This window comes from Oncorhynchus nerka, linkage group LG26, assembly GCF_034236695.1.
Source record: "Oncorhynchus nerka isolate Pitt River linkage group LG26, Oner_Uvic_2.0, whole genome shotgun sequence".
In the NCBI taxonomy this organism is placed as follows: Eukaryota; Metazoa; Chordata; class Actinopteri; order Salmoniformes; family Salmonidae; genus Oncorhynchus; species Oncorhynchus nerka.
This window is the reverse complement of record NC_088421.1, coordinates 48,736,428-48,759,321: the sequence shown is the minus strand read 5'-3', so window position 1 is coordinate 48,759,321 and position 22,894 is coordinate 48,736,428. Positions and strand designations below refer to the sequence as shown.

Here is a 22,894-nt window from a genome sequence, read left to right as displayed (position 1 = left end):
CTGGGACTGGCAGGGCGGACTGGGACTGGCAGGGGGTGGGACTGGCAGGGCGGACTGGGACTGGCAGGGGGACTGGGACTGGCAGGGGTACTGGCAGGGGGGACTGGGACTGGCAGGGCCTACTGGGACTGGCAGGGGGACTGGGACTGGCAGGGGGACTGGGACTGGCAGGACCTACTGGGACTGGCAGGGGGACAGGCAGGGGGACTGGGACTGGCAGGGGGAACAGGCAGGGGACTGGGACTGGCAGGGGGAACAGGCAGGGGGACTGGGACTGGCAGGGGACAGGCAGGGGGACTGGGACTGGCAGGGCGTACTGGGACTGGCAGGGGGACTGGGACTGGCAGGGGGACTGGGACAGGCAGGGCCTACTGGGACTGACAGGGCGTACTGGGACTGGCAGGGGGGACTGGGACTGGCAGGGGGTACTGGGACTGGCAGGGGGTATTGGGACTGGCAGGGGGACTGGCAGGGGGTATTGGGACTGGCAGGGGGTACTGTACATCCACCCATCTCTTCCTCCATCCCTCCATGTCTCTCTTCTTCCTCTGTCAGGTTCCCATCGATGAGGATGACCCCAAGCTGCTGCTGACCAATCAGAACAGCAAGCAGAGTAACGACGATATCATCGTCATGGCGACGCTGCGGTTGCTACGGCTGCTGGTGAAGCACGCCGGGGAGCTGAGGGAGGGGCTTGAGCTTGGGCTCGCCTCAACCCCCACCGCCCCCTGGAGAGGTAACACACACAGACCCCCACTGGCCCCTAGAGAGGTAACACACTGACCCCCACTGGCCCCTAGAGAGGTAACACACTGACCCCCACTGGCCCCTAGAGAGGTAACACACTGACCCCCACTGGCCCCTAGAGAGGTAGCACACTGACCCCCACTGGCCCCTAGAGAGGTAGCACACACACAGACCACCACCGGCCCCTGGAGAGGTAACACACTGACCCCCACTGGCCCCTGGAGAGGTAACACACACTGACCCCCACTGGCCCCTAGAGAGGTAACACACTGGCCCCTAGATGTAACACACTGACCCCCACTGGCCCCTGGAGAGGTAAAACGCACTGACCCCCACTGGCCCCTAGAGAGGTAGCACACAGACCTGTCTCCTGCTAATTCAACCCCTCTCCCCCTCCAGCTGTTCTCTCTCCCCCTCCAGCTGTCCTGTCTCCTGCTAATTCAACCCCTCTCCCCTCCAGCTGTTCTCTCTCCTGTCTCCTGCTAATTCAACCCCTCTCCCCTCCAGCTGTTCTGTCTCTCTCCCCCTCCAGCTGTTCTCTCTCCCCCTCCAGCTGTTCTCTCTCCCCCTCCAGCTGTCCTGTCTCCTGCTAATTCAACCCCTCTCCCCTCCAGCTGTTCTCTCTCCTGTCTCCTGCTAATTCAACCCCTCTCCCCTCCAGCTGTTCTGTCTCCTGCTAATTCAACCCCTCTCCCCTCCAGCTGTTCTCTCTCCTGCTAATTCAACCCCTCTCCCCTCCAGCTGTTCTGTCTCCTGCTAATTCAACCCCTCTCCCCTCCAGCTGTTCTGTCTCCTGCTAATTCAACCCCTCTCCCCTCCAGCTGTTCTGTCTCCTGCTAATTCAACCCCTCTCCCCCTCCAGCTGTTCTGTCTCCTGCTAATTCAACCCCTCTCCCCTCCAGCTGTTCTCTCTTCCCTCCAGCTGTTCTCTCTCCTGTCTCCTGCTAATTCAACCCCTCTCCCCCTCCAGCTGTTCTCTCTCCTGTCTCCTGCTAATTCAACCCCTCTCCCCCTCCAGCTGTTCTGTCTCCTGCTAATTCAACCCCTCTCCCCTCCAGCTGTTCTGTCTCCTGCTAATTCAACCCCTCTCCCCTCCAGGCATCATCCCCCAGCTGTTCTCTCGTCTGAACCATCCAGAGGCTTACATCAGACAGAGTATCTGTAGTCTGCTGTGTCGCGTTGCCCAGGACTCACCACACCTCATCCTGTACCCTGCTATAGTCGGATCACTGTCTCTGGGAGGAGAGGCCCAGCACGCAGGTACACACACACACACACACACACACACACACACACTAGAGGTCGACCGATTGATTAGGGCCGATTTCAAGTTTTCATAATCGATCATTTGCATTTTTGGATGCCGATTCTGGTCGGTTACATTGCACTCCACGAGGAGACTGTGTGGCAGGCTGAACACCTGTTAAAAAACAATCTTCACATAATCACTAGTTAACTCCACATGGTTGATGATATTACTAGTGTAACTAGCTTGTCCTGCGTTGCATATAATTAATGCAGTGCCTGTTAATTTATCAGTGAATCACAGCCTACCTCACCAAACGGGGGATGATTTAACAAAAGCACAATTGTTGCACAAATGTACCTAAACATCAATGTACCTAAACATCAATGTACCTAAACATCAATGTACCTAAACATCAATGTACCTAAACATCAATGTACCTAACGATAAACATCAATGTACCTAAACATCAATGTACCTAACGATAAACATCAATGTACCTAACGATAAACATCAATGTACCTAAACATCAATGTACCTAAACATCAATGTACCTAACGATAAACATCAATGTACCTAAACATCAATGTACCTAACGATAAACATCAATGTACCTAACGATAAACATCAATGTACCTAAACATCAATGTACCTAACGATAAACATCAATGTACCTAACCTAAACATCAATGTACCTAAACATCAATGTACCTAACGATAAACATCAATGTACCTAAACATCAATGTACCTAAACATCAATGTACCTAAACATCAATGTACCTAACGATAAACATCAATGTACCTAAACATCAATGTACCTAACGATAAACATCAATGTACCTAAACATCAATGTACCTAACGATAAACATCAATGTACCTAAACATCAATGTACCTAAACATCAATGTACCTAACGATAAGCATCAATGTACCTAAACATCAATGTACCTAACGATAAACATCAATGTACCTAAACATCAATGTACCTAACGATAAACATCAATGTACCTAACGATAAACATCAATGTACCTAACGATAAACATCAATGTACCTAACGATAAACATCAATGTACCTAACGATAAGCATCAATGTACCTAACGATAAACATCAATGTACCTAACGATAAACATCAATGTACCTAACGATAAACATCAATGTACCTAACGATAAACATCAATGTACCTAACGATAAACATCAATGTACCTAACGATAAACATCAATGTACCTAACGATAAACATCAATGCCTTTCTTAAAATCAATACACACAAGGATATATATTTTTAAACCTGCATTTTTAGTTAAAAGAAATTGACGTTAGCAGGCAATATTAACTAGATAAATTGTGTCACTTCTCTTGCGTTCTGTGCAACAGAGTCAGTATCAACAGCAGTTAGGAGCGAGGAGAGGGACGGAAGCTATACTGTTACATTGGCAATAGTATAGTGCCTATAAGAACATCCAATAGTCAAAGGTATATGAAATACAAATGGAAAGAGAAATAGTCCTATAATTCCTATAATAACTTACAACCTATAAACTTCTTACCTGGGAATATTGAACCACCAGCTTTCATATGTTCTCATGTTCAGAGCAAGGAACTTAAATGTTAGCTTTCTTACATGGCACATATTGCACTTTTACTTTTTTAAAACTTTCTCCGACATTGTGTTTTTGCATTATTTAAACCAAATTGTCTCAACTCGCCATAACATCTTTGTCTCCCAGGAAACAAGCTCCCGTCGGCCCTGCCCACCTTCCTGGGCAGCATGCAGGGGAGGGCTGTGTGAGGAAGGAGGGACACTGGGCAGTAACCCCGCCTCCCAGGAGGAAGATGGGCGGGGTGAGGATAAAAGTTTCCTGCACTGTGTTCCAGCCAGGACCAGGCCATGATGCATGACTGCTACAGCAAGATAGTGGACAAGCTGTCTGCCGCCAACCCCACTATGGTGTTACAGGTAAATACTTCCCCCCCTACTGCAGCCAACCCCACTATGGTGTTACGAGTAAATACCTCCCCCTACTGCAGCCAACCCCACTATGGTGTTATAGGTAATTACCTCCCCCTACTACTGGTGTTACAGCTAAATGCTTCCCCTCATTACTGGTGTTACAGTTAATTATGTCCCCCTAGTCCTCGCTAGCTCCCCACTCATGCTGCACATAATTATATCCTCTTGAATCATGTTACCTAGGCGTTGAGTTTTGAAATGGTTAATTTGTAAGATAAACATCGCTCTGGATAAGAGGTTTTGACTTAAATGTAAATGTAATGAATGTACTGTCCTTACTAACGGGTACAACTATTTCCAAAACGAGGATAATTGATCTCCCCTAGTTAACTATTAAACACCATCCGTCATTCAGAGAAAGTGACCTTTCCTCAGTTCACTGATATATATATACAACGTTATTGGTGATAATATGGTGCAAACCATCATGTCCAATATGCTGTTTTCAAAGCTGATTGTCACCAATAAGTTTAATTCACTGGGTTAAATGATTGGTCTTTCCCTCTGCGAACTGACTATGCATCTCCATGACTGACTGTCGTCTTAGTACCTAACGGTGCACATTTAAAAAAAAAAAGATATATATATATATATATATATATTAGGATACTCCTATGCTGTTGTTGATGATCAGTAAGTACCAGAGGTGTGGACTCGAGTCACATGACTTGGCCCCACCTCTGGTAAGTACCCATACTGGTCGTCCTCTAAAATAAAAACCGCTTTGAATGAATTTGTCTCCATCCTAGGATCATGTGATGCTCATAAAGAGTATTTACAACTTCTATTATTCAGAAAAACAAAGTACTGTCAGATACCCTCATACTGTCTAAAAGGAGATGTTGGGATATGACATATTGGCCCTGCTTGTGTCTGGTGGCGTCCTGAGCTAACCAGGTGTGACTCTGTGTGTCTGTCCGTGGGTCCCCAGGTCCAGATGCTAACCAAGTGTGACTCTGTGTGTCTGTCCGTGGGTCCCCAGGTGCAGATGCTAACCATGTGTGACTCTGTGTGTCTGTCCGTGGGTCCCCAGGTCCAGATGCTAACCACGTGTGTCTGTCCGTGGGTCCCCAGGTCCAGATGCTAACCATGTGTGACTGTGTGTCTGTCCGTGGGTCCCCAGGTGCAGATGCTAACCATGTGTGACTCTGTGTGTCTGTCCGTGGGTCCCCAGGTCCAGATGCTAACCACGTGTGTCTGTCCGTGGGTCCCCAGGTCCAGATGCTAACCATGTGTGACTGTGTGTCTGTCCGTGGGTCCCCAGGTCCAGATGCTAACCATGTGTGACTCTGTGTGTCTGTCCGTGGGTCCCCAGGTCCAGATGCTAACCATGTGTGACTCTGTGTGTCTGTCCGTGGGTCCCCAGGTCCAGATGCTAACCATGTGTGACTCTGTGTGTCTGTCCGTGGGTCCCCAGGTCCAGATGCTAACCACGTGTGACTCTGTGTGTCTGTCCGTGGGTCCCCAGGTCCAGATGCTAACCACGTGTGACTCTGTGTGTCTGTCCGTGGGTCCCCAGGTCCAGATGCTAACCACGTGTGACTCTGTGTGTCTGTCCGTGGGTCCCCAGGTCCAGATGCTAACCACGTGTGACTCTGTGTGTCTGTCCGTGGGTCCCCAGGTCCAGATGCTAACCACGTGTGACTCTGTGTCTGTCCGTGGGTCCCCAGGTCCAGATGCTAACCACGTGTGACTCTGTGTGTCTGTCCGTGGGTCCCCAGGTCCAGATGCTAACCACGTGTGACTCTGTGTGTCTGTCCGTGGGTCCCCAGGTCCAGATGCTAGTGGGAGAGCTGCGGCGCGTGACTCTGCTGTGGGATGAGTTGTGGCTGGGCGTCCTGCAGCAGCAACACATGCACGTCCTGCGCAGGATTCAGCAGCTGGAGGACGAGGTCAAGAGAGTGCAGAACAACAACACTCTACGCAAGTGAGTCACACACACACACACACACACACACACACACACTACTAGGGTACACACTACGCAAGTGAGTCGCGCACACACACACACACACACACACACTACTAGGGTACACACTACGCAAGTGAGACACACACACACAGACACACACTACTAGGGTACACACTACGCAAGTGAGTCACACACTACTAGGGTACACACACTACTAGGGCACGCGCTACTAGGGCACGCGCTACTAGGGCACACGAAGTATAGGATTTGATTAATCAAACACCGGTTTCAGAATGACCCCAACTCCCAGTCACAAAACAGTTCATTAATGCACATAAGTAGCAGAATAGTGTGTTGTGGTCCAGTGGTTAGCTCTGCAGGCCCTGTCTCAGGTACTGGGTAGCCTCGGCCCCGTCTCAGGTACTGGGTAGCCTCGGCCCCGTCTCAGGTACCAGGTAGCCTCGGCCCCGTCTCAGGTACCGGGTAGCCCCGGCCCTGTCTCAGGTACTGGGTAGCCTCGGCCCCGTCTCAGGTACTGGGTAGCCTCGGACCCGTCTCAGGTACTGGGTAGCCTCGGCCCCGTCTCAGGTACTGGGTAGCCTCGGCCCCGTCTCAGGTACTGGGTAGCCTCGGCCCCGTCTCAGGTACTGGGTAGCCTCGGCCCCGTCTCAGGTACTGGGTAAGCCGGGGTCCCGTCTCAGGTACTGGGTAGCCTCGGCCCCGTCTCAGGTACTGGGTAGCCTCGGCCCCGTCTCAGGTACTGGGTAGCCTCGGCCCCGTCTCAGGTACTGGGTAGCCTCGGCCCCGTCTCAGGTACTGGGTAAGCCGGGGTCACGTCTCAGGTACTGGGTAGCCTCGGCCCCGTCTCAGGTACTGGGTAAGCCGGGGTCCCGTCTCAGGTACTGGGTAGCCTCGGCCCCGTCTCAGGTACTGGGTAGCCTCGGCCCCGTCTCAGGTACTGGGTAGCCTCGGCCCCGTCTCAGGTACTGGGTAGCCTGGGCCCCGTCTCAGGTACTGGGTAGCCTGGGCCCCGTCTCAGGTACTGGGTAGCCTGGGCCCCGTCTCAGGTACTGGGTAGCCTGGGCCCCGTCTCAGGTACTGGGTAGCCTGGGCCCCGTCTCAGGTACTGGGTAGCCTGGGCCCCGTCTCAGGTACTGGGTAGCCTGGGCCCCGTCTCAGGTACTGGGTAGCCTGGGCCCCGTCTCAGGTACTGGGTAGCCCGGGCCCCGTCTCAGGTACTGGGTTTCATTCTGACCCTCTGCACTTCTCACTCGCTAACTATACAACACTGTCCTGTCTCAACATGTATGTTTTAACCTCCGTCAAAGGAACATAGATGAACAGTGTGTCTCCTCTGTCAGGGAGGAGAAGGTGGCCATCATGTGTGAGAAGCACTCCGCTCTGATGATCGTCCCGTGGTGTTCGCTCTGGACCACGTGAGGAGCATCACCCGCCCGCGAGACCCCCACGAGACCTGGTTCCAGCAGACCTACGGGGACGCCATCACCTCGGCCTTGGAGAGACTGAAGAGCCCTCACAACCCGGCCAACCCGGCCAGCAGCTGGGTCCCGTTCAAACAGGTCGACCAGAAAATAGCTAGCTAGAACAAAGTGTTAATAAGATACATTCATTTAAAAGATTAAAAGCAATACAAATAAGTTATCCAGTAGGCATCTACTGATATACAGTGATGTGTTAGTGACATGCTATTTGACAACGATTAAAATAAACAAAACCTAATGAATAAGATAAAACAGAACAGACTTTTGGCTGATGTTATGGGGCTCACATTGTCCCCCACTAATGGTTAAAGGTAGACTAGGGGAGATGGCGTTAAAATGAACAGCACCGTAGATATTGAGATTTCTAGCTAATGACAAATGGTCTTCAAATTGGTAACTGTACAAAATAAGATGCTCATATTGACAAGGAGAATATTAGCATCGTAAAGACGAGAGAGAGAGAAACCCAGCTGGCTAGCGTGTCTGGTTCTGGCTGACTGTCTACTCAGCTCGTTATCAAAACCAAAGTTAATTTCGCACCAATCTTATCCATCAGAATAAATACTTTTAAAATGTAAATATCATAATTACCAACGTAAAAACATTGTGTAGAGTTTCTTACCCTGATGTTACTGTCCTGATCTCAACGACAGAGCTGTCAACTTGTGAGAAACCTTTTCTTACCCTGATGTTACTGTCCTGATCTCAATGACAGAGCTGTCAACTTGTGAGAAACATTTTCTTACCCTGATGTTACTGTCCTGATCTCAATGACAGAGCTGTCAACTTGTGAGAAACCTTTTCTTACCCTGATGTTACTGTCCTGATCTCAACGACAGAGCTGTCAACTTGTGAGAAACCTTTTCTTACCCTGATGTTACTGTCTTGATCTCAACGACAGAGCTGTCAACTTGTGAGAAACCTTTTCTTACCCTGATGTTACTGTCCTGATCTCAACGACAGAGCTGTCAACTTGTGAGAAACCTTTCTTACCCTGATGTTACTGTCCTGATCTCAACGACAGAGCTGTCAACTTGTGAGAAACCTTTTCTTACCCTGATGTTACTGTCCTGATCTCAACGACAGAGCTGTCAACTTGTGAGAAACCTTTTCTTACCCTGATGTTACTGTCCTGATCTCAACGACAGAGCTGTCAACTTGTGAGAAACCTTTTCTTACCCTGATGTTACTGTCCTGATCTCAACGACAGAGCTGTCAACTTGTGAGAAACCTTTTCTTACCCTGATGTTACTGTCCTGATCTCAATGACAGAGCTGTCAACTTGTGAGAAACCTTTTCTTACCCTGATGTTACTGTCCTGATCTCAACGACAGAGCTGTCAACTTGTGAGAAACCTTTTCTTACCCTGATGTTACTGTCCTGATCTCAACGACAGAGCTGTCAACTTGTGAGAAACCTTTTCTTACCCTGATGTTACTGTTCTGATCTCAATGACAGAGCTGTCAACTTGTGAGAAACCTTTTCAGGTCCAGTGGGGACCAGGTGCCACTTTCAGTCCCCGTGCCTAAACTCTGTTTGCTCAAACCTGCCAAGGATGCATTGGGAAAGGGGCGTCAGTTGTTACTATGGCAATTCAAGATGGCGCTACCCATATTGTTAGGGTCTCAACAAACAGAGTAAAAAAAAGTCACGGGTGACCTAGAAAAGGCTCAAACCCAAGTTTATTCAGCCGCTCCTTCTATGTTATGGAGATGTTTCTATGTTAAATGGAGATGTTTCTATGTTATGGAGATGTTTCTATGTTAAATGGAGATGTTTCTATGTTAAATGGAGATGTTTCTATGTTAAATGGAGATGTTTCTATGTTAAATGGAGATGTTTCTATGTTATGGAGATTTTTCTATGTTAAAGGCAGATTTTTCTATGTTAAAGTCAGATGTTTCTATGTTAAATAGATGTTTCTATGTTTACATTTACATTTAAGTCATTTAGCAGACGCTCTTATCCAGAGCGACATACAAATTGGTGCGTTCACCTTATGACATCCAGTGGAACAGCCACTTTACAATAGTGCATCTAAATCTTTTAAGGGGGGTGAGAAGGATTACTTTATCCTATCCTAGGTATTCCTTAAAGAGGTGGGGTTTCAGGTGTCTCCGGAAGGTGGTGATTGACTCCGCTGTCGTGAGGGAGTTTGTTCCACCATTGGGGGGCCAGAGCAGCGAACAGTTTTGACTGGGCTGAGTGGGAACTGTACTTCCTCAGTGGTAGGGAGGCGAGCAGGCCAGAGGTGGATGAACGCAGTGCCCTTGTTTGGGTGTAGGGCCTGATCAGAGCCTGGAGGTACTGAGGTGCCGTTCCTCACAGCTCAGGCAAGCACCATGGTCTTGTAGGGGATCTGAGCTTCAACTGGAAGCCAGTGGAGAGAGCGGAGGAGCGGGGTGACGTGAGAGAACTTGGGAAGGTTGAACACCAGACGGGCTGCGGCGTTCTGGATGAGTTGTAGGGGTTTAATGGCACAGGCAGGGAGCCCAGCCAGCAGCGAGTTGCAGTAATCAGACGGGGAGATGACAAGTGCCTGGATTAGGACCTGCGCCGCTTCCTGAGTGAGGCAGGAATTCGTACTCTGCGGATGTTGTAGAGCATGAACCTACAGGAACGGGCCACCGCCTTGATGTTAGTTGAGAACGACAGGGTGTTGTCCAGGATCACGCCAAGGTTCTTAGCGCTCTGGGAGGAGGACACAATGGAGTTGTCAACCGTGATGGCGAGATCATGGACGGGCAGTCCTTCCCGGGAGGAAGAGCAGCTCCGTCTTGCCGAGGTTCAGCTTGAGGTGGTGATCCGTCATCCACACTGATATGTCTGCCAGACATGCAGAGATGCGATTAGCCACCTGGTCATCAGAAGGGGGAAAGGAAGATTAATTGTGTGTCGTCTGCATAGCAATGATAGGAGAGACCATGTGAGGTTATGACAGAGCCAAGTGACTTGGTGTATAGCGAGAATAGGAGAGGGCCTAGAACAGAGCCCTGGGGACGCCAGTGGTGAGGCGCGCGTGGTGAGGAGACAGATTCTCGCCACGCCACCTGGTAGGAGCGACCTGTCAGGTAGGACGCAATCCAAGCGTGGGCCACGCCGGAGATGCCCAACTCGGAGAGGGTGGAGAGGAGGATCTGATGGTTCACAGTATCGAAGGCAGCCGATAGGTCTAGAAGGATGAGAGCAGAGGAGAGAGAGAGTTAGCTTTAGCAGTGCGGAGCGCCTCCGTGATACAGAGAAGAGCAGTCTCAGTTGAATGACTAGTCTTGAAACCTGACTGATTTGGATCAAGAAGGTCATTCTGAGAGAGATAGCGGGAGAGCTGGCCAAGGACGGCACGTTCAAGAGTTTTGGAGAGAAAAGAAAGAAGGGATACTGGTCTGTAGTTGTTGACATCGGAGGGATCGAGTGTATTTTTTTCAGAAGGGGTGCAACTCTCGCTCTCTTGAAGACGGGAGGGACGTAGCCAGCGGTCAGGGATGAGTTGATGAGCGAGGTGAGGTAAGGGAGAAGGTCTCCGGAAATTGTCTGGAGAAGAGAGGAGGGGATAGGGTCAAGCGGGCAGGTTGATGGGCGGCCGGCCGTCACAAGGCGAGATTTCATCTGGAGAGAGGAGAAAGAGGTCAGAGCACAGGGTAGGGCAGTGTGAGCAGAACCAGCGGTGTCGTTTGACTTAGCAAACGAGGATCGGATGTCGTCGACCTTCTTTTCAAAATGGTTGAGAAGTCATCTGCAGAGAGGGAGGAGGATTCAGGAGGGAGGAGAAGGTGGCAAAGAGCTTCCTAGGGTTAGAGGCAGATGCTTGGAATTTAGAGTGGAAGAAAGTGGCTTTAGCAGCAGAGACAGAAGAGGAAAATGTAGAGAGGAGGGAGTGAAAGGATGCCAGGTCCGCAGGGGAGGCGAGTTTTCCTCCATTTCCGCTCGGCTGCCCGGAGCCTTGTTCTGTGAGCTCGCAATGAGTCGTCGAGCCACGGAGCGGGAGGGAGGACCGAGAGCCGGCCCCTGGAGGATAGGGGACATAGAGAGTCAAAGGATGCAGAAAGGGAGGAGAGGAGGGTTGAGGAGGCAGAATCAGGAGATAGGTTGGAGAAGGTTTGAGCAGAGGGAAGAGATGATAGGATGGAAGAGAGAGTAGCGGGAGAGAGAGCGAAGGTTGGGACGGCGCGATACCATCCAGTAGGGGCAGTGTGGGAAGTGTTGGATGAGAGCGAGAGGGAAAAGGATACAAGGTAGTGGTCGGAGACTTGGAGGAGTTGCAATGAGGTTAGTGGAAGAACAGCATCTAGTAAAGATGAGGTCAGCGTATTGCCTGCCTTGTGAGTAGGGGGAAGGTGAGAGGGTGAGGTCAAAAGAGGAGAGAGTGGAAAAAGAAGGAGGCAGAGAGGAATGAGTCAAAGGTAGACGTGGGGGAGGTTAAAGTCGCCCAGAACTGTGAGAGGGTGAGCCGTCCTCAGGAAAGGAGCTTATCAAGGCATCAAGCTCATTGATGAACTCTCCGAGGGAACCTGGAGGGGCGATAAATGATAAGGATGTTAAGCTTGAAAGGGCTGGTAACTGTGACAGCATGGAATTCAAAGGAGGCGATAGACAGATGGGTAAGGGGAGAAAGAGAATGACCACTTGGGAGGGATGAGGATCCCGGTGCCACCACCCGCTGACCAGAAGCTCTCGGGTGTGCGAGAACACGTGGGCGGACGAAGAGAGAGCAGTAGGAGTAGCAGTGTTATCTGTGGTGATCCATGTTTCCGTCAGTGCCAAGAAGTCGAGGGACTGGAGGAGGCATAGGCTGAGATGAACTCTGCCTTGTTGGCCATGCAGATCGGCAGTTCCAGAGGCTACCGGAGACCTGGAACTCCACGTGGGTCGTGCGCTGGGACCACCAGATTAGGGTGGAGAGAGGAGAGAACAGGGATAGACAGACACATAGTTGACAGGCTACAGAAGAGGCTACGCTAATGCAAAGGAGATTGGAATGACAAGTGGACTACACGTCTCGAATGTTCAGAAAGTTAAGCTTACGTAGCAAGAATCTTATTGACTAAAATGATTAAAATGATACAGTACTGCTGAAGTAGGCTAGCTGGCAGTGGCTGCGTTGTTGACTTTGTAGGCTAGCTGGCAGTGGCTGCGTTGTTGACACTACACTAATCAAGTCGTTCCGTTGAGTGTAATAGTTTCTACAGTGCTGCTATTCGGGGGCTAGCTAGCAGCAGTGTTGATTACGTTACGTTGCGTTAAAAGAACGACAATAGCTGGCTAGCTAACCTAGGAAATCACTCTAGACTACACAATTATCTTTGATACAAAGACGGCTATGTAGCTAGCTATGTAGCTAGCTACGATCAAACAAATCAAACCGTTGTACTGTAATGAAATGAAATGAAAATGTGATACTACCTGTGGAGCGAAGCGGAATGCGACCGGGTTGTTGAGTGAGGAAGTTCTATTCGGTAGACGTTGGCTAGCTGTTGGCTAGCTAGCAGTGTCTCCTACGTTAGGGCGACAGATAGCTGGCTAGCTAACCTCGGTAAATTAAGATAATCACTCTAAAACTACACACTCTAAACTACACAATTATCTTGGATACGAAGACAGCAAAGACAACTATGTAGCTAGCTAACACTACACTAATCAAGTCATTCAGTTGAGTGTAATAGTTTTTACAGTGCTGCTATTCGGTAGACGTGGACGTTAGCTAGCTGGCTAGCTGCTGGGCAGATAGCAGTGTAGACTACGTTAGGACGACGAAATACGATAATTACGCAATTATCTTTGATACAAAGACTGCTATGTAGCTAGCTAAGAAGAAATTGCTAAGATTAGACAAATCAAACCGTTGTGCTATAATGAAATGTAATGAAATGTAATGAGAAGTTATACATACTACCTGCAGACCGAAGTGCGGATGCGACCGCTCGCTCCAACCCGGAAGTAAAAGGGAGATGTTTCTATGTTAAATTGAGATGTTTCTATGTTAAATGGAGATGTTTCTATGTTAAATAGAGATGTTTCTATGTTAAAGGGAGATGTTTCTATGTTAAATTGAGATGTTTCTATGTTAAAGGGAGATGTTTCTATGTTAAATTGAGATGTTTCTATGTTAAAGGGAGATGTTTCTATGTTAAATAGAGATGTTTCTATGTTAAATAGAGATGTTTCTATGTTAATTAGAGATGTTTCTATGTTAATTAGAGATGTTTCTATGTTAATTAGATATCTTTCTATGTTAAATGGAGATGTTTCTATGTTAAATGGAGATGTTTTAAATAGAGATGTTTCTATGTTAATTAGAGATGTTTCTATGTTAAATAGAGATGTTTCTATGTTAAATAGAGATGTTTCTATGTTAATTAGAGATGTTTCTATGTTAAAGGGAGATGTTTCTATGTTAAATGGAGATGTTTCTATGTTAAATGGAGATGTTTCTATGTTAAATGGAGATGTTTCTATGTTAAATGGAGATGTTTCTATGTTAAATGGAGATGTTTCTATGTTAAATGTTTCTATGTTAATTAGAGATGTTTCTATGTTAAATGGAGATGTTTCTATGTTAAATGGAGATGTTTCTATGTTAAATAGAGATGTTTCTATGTTGGAATGTTTTGGAGATGTTTCTATGTTAAATGGAGATGTTTCTATGTTAAATAGAGATGTTTCTATGTTAGAGGCAGATGTTTCTATGTTAAATAGAGATGTTTCTATGTTAAAGGCAGATGTTTCTATGTTAGAGGCAGATGTTTCTATGTTAAAGGCAGATGTTTAGTTTTACCTTTAAGATTAGGGTTGGGGGAAGGGAAGCTGATCCTAGATCTGTTTTAATGTAAACTTGGTCCGTGTGTGTGAAGGGGCTTTTTGTTTCCGTGAGTTGTCCAATGTATCTATAATCTTTTTAAAATTTATATTTTTTTGTTGAAGTGGATATAAATGAAAGTTTTAAATTGTCTCCTAGATCATGCTGAGTCTTCAGCAGAGGGCTCAGAAGAGGACCAGCTATCTGCTGCGTCTGGACCACATCAGCCCCCGCCTGGCTGCCATGGCGACCACTGAGATGGCGTTGCCGGGCGAGGTGTCGGCAACGGACGCGTTGACCATCCAAAGTGTTGGCAACACCATCACCATCCTGCCGACCAAGACCAAGCCCAAGAAACTACACTTCCTGGGCTCTGACGGACGCAACTACCCTTACCTCTTCAAAGGTAGCGACCACACACACACACACACACACACACACATACACACACACGATGAACGCAACTACCCTTACCTCTTCAAAGGTAGAGACCACACACACGATTAACGCAACTACCCTTACCTCTTCAAAGGTAGCGAACACACACACACACACACACACACGATGAACGCAACTAACCTTACCTCTTCAAAGGTAGCGACCACACACACACACACACACACGATGAACGCAACTACCCTTACCTCTTCAAAGGTAGCGACCACACACACACACACACACACACACACGATGAACGCAACTAGCCTTACCTCTTCCAGACAGAACAACCTCCAGGCAGACGACCAGCAGGAATAGAAGTCTGAACCTAATTTTCCTTTCTCCTCCTTACTCTACCTCCTTCCTCCTCTCTCTCCCTCTCTCTGATTTGACCCTCATCTATTCCTCCCTCTCCTTCCTCCTCTCTCTCCTTCCTCCTCTCTCTCCCTCTCTCTGATTTGACCCTCATCTATTCCTCCCTCTCCTTCCTCCTCTCTCTCCTTCCTCCTCTCTCTCCTTCTTTCTCCCTCTCTCCTCTCCCTCCCTCTCCTTTCTCCTCCTTACTCTACCTCCTTCCTCCCTCTCTCTCCCTCTCTCTGATTTGACCCTCATCTATTCCTCCTCTCTCCTTCCTCCTCTCTCTCCTTCCTCCTCTCTCTCCCTCTCTCTGATTTGACCCTCATCTATTCCTCCCTCTCCTTCCTCCTCTCTCTCCTTCTTTCTCCCTCTCTCTCTCTCCCTCTCCTTTCTCCTCCTAACTCTACCTCCTTCCTCCTCTCCTCTCTCTGATTTGACCCTCTATTCTTCCTCTCCTTCCTCCTCTCTCCCTCTCCTTCCTCCTCTCTCCCTCTCCTTCCTCCCCTCTCTCCTTCCTCCTCCCTCTCCTTCCTCCCTCTCCCTCTCTCTGATTTGACCCTCATCTATTCTTCCCTCTCCTTCCTCCTCTCTCCCTCTCCTTCCTCCTCTCTCCCTCTCCTTCCCCCCTCTCTGCTTCCTCCTCCCTCTCCTTCCTCCTCTCTCTCCTTCCTCCTCTCGCTCCCTCTTTCAGGTCTGGAGGACCTCCACCTAGATGAGCGAATCATGCAGTTCCTTTCCATAGTCAACACCATGTTCACCAAGGTACGTTCTGTAGTCAATACCATGTTCACCAAGGTACGTTCTGTAGTCAATACCATGTTCACCAGGTCGTTCTGTAGTCAATACCATGTTCACCAAGGTACGTTCTGTAGTCAACACCATGTTCACCAAGGTACGTTCTGTAGTCAATACCATGTTCACCAAGGTACGTTCTGTAGTCAACACCATGTTCACCAAGGTACGTTCTGTAGTCAATACCATGTTCACCAAGGTACGTTCTAGTCAACACCATGTTCAAGTCAATACCATGTTCACCAAGGTACGTTCTGTAGTCAACACCATGTTCACCAAGGTACGTTCTGTAGTCAATACCATGTTCACCAAGGTACGTTCTGTAGTCAATACCATGTTCACCAAGGTACGTTCTGTAGTCAATACCATGTTCACCAAGGTACGTTCTGTAGTCAATACCATGTTCACCAAGGTACGTTCCGTAGTCAACACCATGTTCACCAAGGTACGTTCTGTAGTCAACACCATGTTCACCAAGGTACGTTCTGTAGTCAACACCATGTTCACCAAGGTACGTTCTGTAGTCAACACCATGTTCACCAAGGTACGTTCTGTAGTCAACACCATGTTCACCAAGGTACGTTCTGTAGTCAACACCATGTTCACCAAGGTACGTTCTGTAGTCAACACCATGTTCACCAAGGTACGTTCTGTAGTCAACACCATGTTCACCAAGGTACGTTCTGTAGTCAACACCATGTTCACCAAGGTACGTTCTGTAGTCAACACCATGTTCACCAAGGTAACATGATTGATCGGTCATTTAAAATACGAGGCTGGTCCAGCCAGAGACAACACAGAGTACAGGTATGGGGCCTGTGTAGTTCAACTGTGAAAAAATACACCAAATATAAAATAAAAATAAAAATGTAAAAAAGATTTAACAAAGAATAAAAGTAGTATAATAGGTGATTAAACCTGAAGGCCTGTTCCAGTCATATTAACTGCTACTGGGAAAGACGGGCTGTTTCATGTGGTCATACGACTGCTGCTGTTGTCTGCAGAGCATAACTCTGTTCTCCTCTAGGTGAACCAGCAGGAACGCCCCCATTTCCACGCCCGCCACTACTCCGTCACCCCGCTGGGGACGCGCTCAGGACTCATCCAATGGGTGGACGGGGCGCCACGCCGCTCTTCGGCCTCTACAAGCGCTGGCAGCAGAGAGGCCGTGCTGCAGGCTCAGAAGGTAATGGTTGTGGGGGTGGTGGTGGTGTGTGTGTGTGATTTTTGTAGGAACTTGCTCTGTGAATGTGTAGAGCTCAATTACATTCAACATTGAAACTATGGCAATGCAAGCACTTTGTTGGGCCGTGGGCCTTGAGCTCTGTCTCTACTCATCTCTCATCACTTTCTGTCTCTCGCTCCTCCCCCAGGCCCAGGATTCGTTCCAGCAGCAGCCCCAGCCCCCCTCTGGTTCCACGGCCCAGTGAGCTCTACTACAGCAAGATAGGCCCCGCCCTGAAGGGAGTGGGGCTCAGCCTGGATGTTTGTGGCGCGATTACGCTCAGCGTGATGAGGGATGTGCTTAAGGAGCTGATGGCGTCCACGCCCCCTAACCTGCTGGCCAAAGAGCTGTGGTGCTCCTGTACCACGTCTAGCGAGTGGTGGAGGGTCACACAGGTGAGCTGGGGGTCAAAGGTCAAACAGGGTTTACTGTCAGTCAGTCAAGGGTTAGAGGTCACACAGGTTGTGTGGCTGCTTCTTCCTCGTATCCTTTCCTTCATCTGCACTGATCTGAAAACAACTGATGTGAAAACATGGCGTAACTAAGACTGGATACAGGATCCACTCATAGAGTTGGATAGAGGACTCATCTTTGTAGATCTGTTAATTTCCATACTAAAAGGTCCCTCTCTTACTCTATGGATCCACCTCTATCGGGCCTCCCGGGTGGCGCAGTGGTCTAGGGCACTGCAGCGCTAGCTGTGCCACCAGAGACTCTGGTTTCATGCCCAGGCTCTGTCGACAGCCGGCTGCGACCGGGAGGTCCATGGGGCGACGCACAATTGGCCTAGCGTCGTCCGGGTTAGGGAGGGTTTGGTCGGTAGGGATATCCTTGTCTCATCGCGCACCTGTGGCTGGGCGCAGTGCACGCTGACCAGGTCGCCAGGTGTACGGTGTTTCCTCTGACACATTGGTGCGGCTGGCTTCCGGGTTGGATGGCGCTGTGTTAAGAAGCAGTGCGGCTTGGTTGGGTTGTGTTTTGGAGGACGCATGGCTTTCAACCTTAGTCTCTCCCGGGCCTCTACGGGAGTTGTAACGATGAGACAAGATAGTAATTACTAACAACAATTGGATACCACAAAGTTGGGGAGAAAAAGGGGGGTAAAATTTAAAAATAAAAGGTCCTCTATCTTCCTCTATGGATCCACCTGGCTAGGGCTCTCTGACTAGTGCAGATGAAGGAAAGGAAGCCATGTTGGACTAATGCTTGGGAAGTGAAGACGTCAACAAATGTCAAATTAAACCTTACTGGTGGCTAATTAATGTTAAATGAACGCTCCTCTTCTTCCTCCTCTTCTTCCTCCTGCCACAGTGCCTGACGCCAGGTCCACTGCTGTGATGTCTACCCTGGTGGGCTACATCATTGATGCCTCGGCGACCGTCACCTTGACAACGTGCTGATTGACATGACGACGGGAGAGGTGGTGCACATCGACTACAACGTCTGCTTCTGTGAACAGGTAAATAAATAGTTATATTCTGAGGTTTGAACCAGCAGCGACCCTCCTGGTTTAGACAGGTTGCTCTGTGGATTTCACTGCTGTTTGTCCTACTGATGTGTGATGTTTCTCTCTCTCCCTCTCGTGTGTGTGTGTTTGTGTGGTGATTCTCTGTGTGTGTGTGTGTGATGTTTCTCTGTGTGTGTGTGTGATGTTTCTCTCTGTGTGTGTGTGTGTGTGATGATTCTCTCTGTGTGTGGTCTCCAGGGAAGAGCCTGCGTGTGCCAGAGAAAGTGCCGTTCCGTATGACCCACAACATAGAGACGGCCCTGGGAGTCACTGGGGTGGAGGGCATCTTCAGACTGTCCTGTGAACAGGTACTAGCTAGTGGAACAGTCTCCTGTGAACAGGTACTAGCTAGTGGAACAGTCTCCTGTGAACAGGTACTAGCTAGTGGAACATTCTCCTGTGAACAGGTACTAACTAGTGGAACATTTAGGAGACTCTTCTGCTGTGGTGCCTTGGGTGACGTTAAACTCATTTAAACTTCCTGGCTTTGTCTGCTGTTGATCACCTCAAACTTCACTTACAACTTCGTCTTGTTTACTTCTAAACATTTCTAAAACGTTCAGACACATTTAAAGACATTCCTGAAATGTTTTTGTTTGTTTTTGTTTGACATTTCTGAAACATGCAAACCATAATTCTAATCTTCTCTTTTCTGATTGGTCAGGTGGTCCAGATGATGCTAACCTCTCCTCTTTGATTGGTCAGGTGTTCCAGATGATGCTAACCTCTCCTCTTTGATTGGTCAGGTGATTCAGATGATGCGTCGTGGGCGGGAGACGCTGCTGACCCTGCTGGAGGCGTTTGTGTACGACCCTCTGGTGGACTGGACGGCGGGGGGAGGTGGGCTTCGCCGGGGCCGTGTACGGAGGGGGCAGCAGGCGGAGAACAAGCAGAGCAAAGAGAGAGATGGAGAGAGACATCACACGCTCCCTCTTCTCCTCCCGCGTGGCTGAGATCAAGGTGAGCAGTGGGAGACGGAGGCAGATCCAGCTCTCTCTGTCTGAAATGGCACTCTGTTCCTTGTAGAGGTCGTCCTGTATGTTGTGGATGGAGCACCACTTCACCTGTCGTTCCCCTTACCAGATGTTCTGAAATGACCAGGCCACTGACATCTTCCCCCCCTCCTCCTCCTCCCTTCTTCACTACCTCCTTCCTTCACTTCCTCCCTCCTTCACTACCTCCTTCCTTCACTACCTCCCTCCTTCACTACCTCCCTCCTTCACTACCTCCTTCCTTCACTACCTCCCTCCTTCACTACCTCACCCCCCCTTTCTCCATCCTTCACTACCTCACCCCCCCCTTTCTTCATCCTTCACTACCTCACCCCTCCCTTCACTACCTCCCTCCTTCCTTCACTACCTCCCTCCTTCCTTCACTACCTCCCTCCCTCCTTCCTTCACTACCTCCCTCCTTCCTTCACTACCTCCCTCCTTCCTTCACTACCTCCCTCCTCCCTTCACTACCTCCCTCCCTCCTTCCTTCACTACCTCCCTCCTCCTTCCTTCACTACCTCCCTCCTTCCTTCACTACCTCCCTCCTTCCTTCACTACCTCCCTCCTTCCTTCCTTCACTACCTCCCTCCCTCCTTCCTTCACTACCTCCCTCCTTCCTTCACTACCTCCCTCCTTCCTACCTCACCCCCCTCCCTCCTTCACTACCTCCCCCCTCCTTCACTACCTCCCTCCCTTCACTACCTTCCTCCCTTCACTACCTCCCTCCTTCCTTCACTACCTCCCTCCTTCCTTCACTACCTCCTCCTTCCTTCACTACCTCCCTCCTTCCTTCACTACCTCCCTCCCTCCTTCACTACCTCCTTCCTTCACTACCTCCCTCCTTCTTCACTACCTCCCCCCCTTTCTCCCTCCTTCACTACCTCACCCCCTTTCTCCATCCTTCACTACCTCACCCCTCCCTTCACTACCTCCTCCTTCCTTCACTACCTCCCTCCTTCCTTCACTACCTCCCTTCCTTCACTACCTCCCTCCTTCCTTCACTACCTCCCTCCTTCCTTCACTACCTCCCTCCTTCCCTTCACTACCTCCCTCCTCCTTCACTACCTCCCTCCTTCACTACCTCCTTCCTTCACTACCTCCCTCCTTCACCACCTCACCCCCCTTTCTCCATCCTTCACTACCTCACCCCTCCCTTCACTACCTCCCTCCTTCCTTCACTACCTCCCTCCTTCCTTCACTACCTCCCTCCTTCCTTCACTACCTCCTTCCTCCCTTCACTACCTCCTTCCTCCCTTCACTACCCCTCCCTTCCTCCCTTCACTACCTCCTTCCTCCCTTCACTACCTCCTTCCTTCCTTCACTACCTCCTTCCCTTCCTTCACTACCTCCTTCCTCCCTTCACTACCTCTCCCTCCCTCCCTTCACTACCTCCTCCCTCCCCCTTCACTACCTCCCTCCCCTCCTTCACTACCTCCCTCCCTCCCTCCCTCCTTCACTACCTCCCTCCTTCCTTCACTACCTCCCTCCTTCCCTACCTCCTTCCTTCACTACCTCCCTCCTTCACTACCTCACCCCCCCCCTTTCTCCCTCCTTCACTACCTCCCCCCTTTCTCCATCCTTCACTACCTTCACCCCTCCCTTCACTACCTCCCTCCTCCTTCACTACCTCCTCCTTCCTTCACTACCTCCCTCCCTTCACTACCTCCCTCCTTCCTTCACTACCTCCCTCCTTCCTTCACTACCTCCCTCCTTCCTTCACTACCTCCCTCCTTTCCTTCACTACCTCCCTCCTCCTTCCTTCACTACCTCCCTCCCTCCTTCACTACCTCCCTCCCTCCTTCACTACCTCCCTCCCTCCTTCACTACTCACCCCCTCCCTCCCTCCTTCACTACTTCACTACCTCCCTCCCTCCTTCACTACCTCCCTCCTTCCTTCACTTCTCCCTCTCTTTCTCCCTCCTTCACTACCTCCCTCCCTCCTTCACTACCTCCTTCACTACTTCACTACCTCCCTCCTTCACTACCTCACCCCCTCTCTTTCTCCCTCCTTCCTTCACTACCTCCCTCCTTCCTTCACTACCTCCCTCCTTCCTTCACTACCTCCCTCCTTCCCTTCACTACCTCCCTCCTCCTCCCTTCACTACCTCCCTTCCTTCCTTCCTTCACTACCTCCCTCCCTCCTTCCTTCACTACCTCCCTCCCTCCTTCCTTCACTACCTCCCTCCCTCCTTCCTTCACTACCTCCCTCCCTCCTTCCTTCACTACCTCCCTCCCTCCTTCCTTCACTACCTCACCCCCTCCCTTCCTCCCTCCTTCACTACCTCACCCCCTCCCTTTCTCCTTCCTTCACTACCTCACCCCCTCCTTTCTCCCTCCTTCACTACCTCACCCCTCCCTTTCTCCCTCCTTCACTACCTCCCTCCTTCACTACCTCCCTCTCCTTCACTACCTCACCCCCTCTCTTTCTCCCTCCTTCCTTCACTACCTCACCCCCTCTCTTTCTCCCTCCTTCACTACCTCACCCCCTCCCTTTCTCCACCTCCTCCAGGTGAACTGGTTTAAGAACCGTGAGGAGATGTTGGGGTCCTGCCCCAGGTGGAGGGGGCAGTGGAGGAGTACCTCACCCTGCAGAAGCTGCTCTCTCAGGGGACAAGATGACCACCAAGATCCTGGAGGAGATGAGCTTCCTGGAGGGGCTGAGAGCTGCTCAGACCACCTCATACTCACCCTGGAACACAGGTCTGTTACACTCCTGACCTCTAACCCCAGACATGTAACCCCTGACCTCTAACCCCAGACCACCTCATACTCACCCTGGAACACAGGTCTGTTACACTCCTGACCTCTAACCCCAGACCACCTCATACTCACCCTGGAACACAGTTATCTAACCCCAGACCACCTCATACTCACCCTGGAACACAGTTATGTAACCCCTGACCTCTAACCCCAGACCAGCTCATACTCACACTGGAACACAGTTATGTAACCCCTGACCTCTAACCCCAGACCACCTCATACTCACCCTGGAACACAGATCTGTTACACTCCTGACCTCTAACCCCAGACCATCTCATACTCACCCTGGAACACAGTTATGTAACCCTAACCTCTAACCCCAGACCACCTCATACTCACCCTGGAACACAGTTATGTAACCCCTGACCTCGTACTCACCCTGGAACGTAACCCCTGACCTCTAACCCCAGACCACCTCATACTCAACCTGGAACACAGTTATGTAACCCCTGACCTCTAACCCCAGACCACCTCATACTCACCCTGGAACACAGTTATGTAACCCCTGACCTCTTGCAGATGGAGGTGTTCAGACCCAGGGTTCTTATCAGAAAGTTGGTCACAATGCAACACGGATTAGACGCTCTTGAACATGGCCCCTCTCTCTCT

General features: G+C 49.9%; 1 pseudogene; it reads left to right on the top strand.

Annotated features, from left to right (window-relative positions):
* The window catches only part of LOC135564904 (serine/threonine-protein kinase SMG1-like), a 93,184-nt pseudogene that overhangs the window by 3,101 nt on the left and 67,189 nt on the right, over positions 1-22,894 (top strand).